At 45.5% G+C, this 1,553-nt stretch overlaps 1 pseudogene; it reads left to right on the top strand.

The window, feature by feature from the left end:
- The first annotated feature begins 208 nt into the window (after positions 1-208).
- LOC149246041 (DNA damage-repair/toleration protein DRT102 pseudogene) lies at positions 209-1,553 on the top strand (annotated as a pseudogene).

Below are 1,553 nucleotides of genomic sequence, written 5' to 3'. Positions count from 1 at the left end.
ATATTATATATATATTTTTAAATTTTAAATTATTTATAATTTTTATTTAACCTCTACCAGACCAAAAAAGCTACTATTAAAAATTGAACGCTTCAAAAAAAAGTGAGCTGCTCTTGATAATACGCTTCAAAAAAAAGTGAGCTGCTCTTGATAATACGTCATGATTCGCTTTAAGCTTTGGTAACCCAAAGAGTTTACTAACTCCACATATGCAAACCACTTGGGTGCAGCACAATCCCAAGTCCAGGTGCATGCACCTGTCTGCACAAACTCCTCCCTCTACATTCGACACTACCCTCACTCCCTTCATTGCTTTTCCAACCTCCCAAACCCTCCTCATTGGCGGTCCAGGAAAATGGGAAGCACTGACGCCAATAAGCCTCTCAAGATCATTGCAGGAGCTGATGACTTCGGCTGCGCGCTCAAAGATTCCCTTATCGAACACCTCCGATCAAAGGGTATCGAGGTCCAGGATCTCGGCACCGATAAGTACTACAATGTCGGGGAAGAAGTCGGCAGAAGGGTGAGCGAAGCCCAGCACAGTGAAAATCAAGCGGAAATCAAGGGACTGGTGGCCTGCGGAACCGGTGTCGGGGTCTCCATTTTTGCCAACAAGTTCCCAGGCGTCTATTCTGTCACCTGCGATTCCGTGGAGGATGCCCAGAACTGCAGGTCGATCAACAACTCGAACGTTATAGCAGTTGGAGGAATGCACACCACCCCCGAAGAGGGGAAGAAGATACTCGATGCCTGGCTGGAAACCCCTTTCAAGGCCCCCTGCCCTGCCAGCAAAGGGAATCCATGGCCGCCTGAGATCGCTGGCTTTTTAGAAAATTCCTTGCAGGAAATTCCCAAAATACCCCAACACAGCAAGCCTCAATCCGAATCCTCCTGCGCTCTCTGTTCATTAAGCAAAACGAGAAACTTCCAGGATGTGGATATCATACCCGGGGGATCCATGAGCATCGTGCGAGAAAGCCCTACTGCTGCCATTGTCAAATTCAAGGCCGGAAGTATCGAGCCGGCCCATCACCATACTTTTGGGCATGATCTTCTTGTTGTGTCTGGGTCGAAGAGAGTGTGGAATCTCACTAAGAACCAGTGCTTCGATTTGGGCCCCGGGGATTATCTCTATACTCCTGCGCCTGATGTGCACAGGGTGCAGTATTTCACGGATACTGAGTTTTTCATCAGATGGGATGGGCATTGGGATATATTTCTGGACGAGGATTTGCCCACAGCAGCCGATCACATTAAGGCGAATGCAGAGGAATCCAAATAGGTGTTTTTGCATGTGCCTAGAAGCTCATATGCAGGTGCAAGCAATAAGTTAATTTCGTGGTACTATGTTGTTTAAAGTTTCTGTAGTTTGTTGTCTAGGGATGGATCTGGTACTATGTTGTTTAAAGTTTCTGTAGTTTGTTGTCTAGGGATGGATCTGTATGCTATTTCCTGAAGTTATGTTCAGGTGGATTCTGTATGCTATTTCCTGAAATTATGTTCAGGTCTTTTATATATGTAATAATTAAACTATATATTCAAAGTTTGCCTGA

This window comes from Pinus tabuliformis, chromosome 7, assembly GCF_031772625.1.
Source record: "Pinus tabuliformis cultivar Carrire ecotype Pingquan chromosome 7, CPIR1, whole genome shotgun sequence".
NCBI classification, from domain to species: domain Eukaryota; kingdom Viridiplantae; phylum Streptophyta; class Pinopsida; order Pinales; family Pinaceae; genus Pinus; species Pinus tabuliformis.
This window is presented reverse-complemented; position numbering and strand designations above follow the sequence as displayed.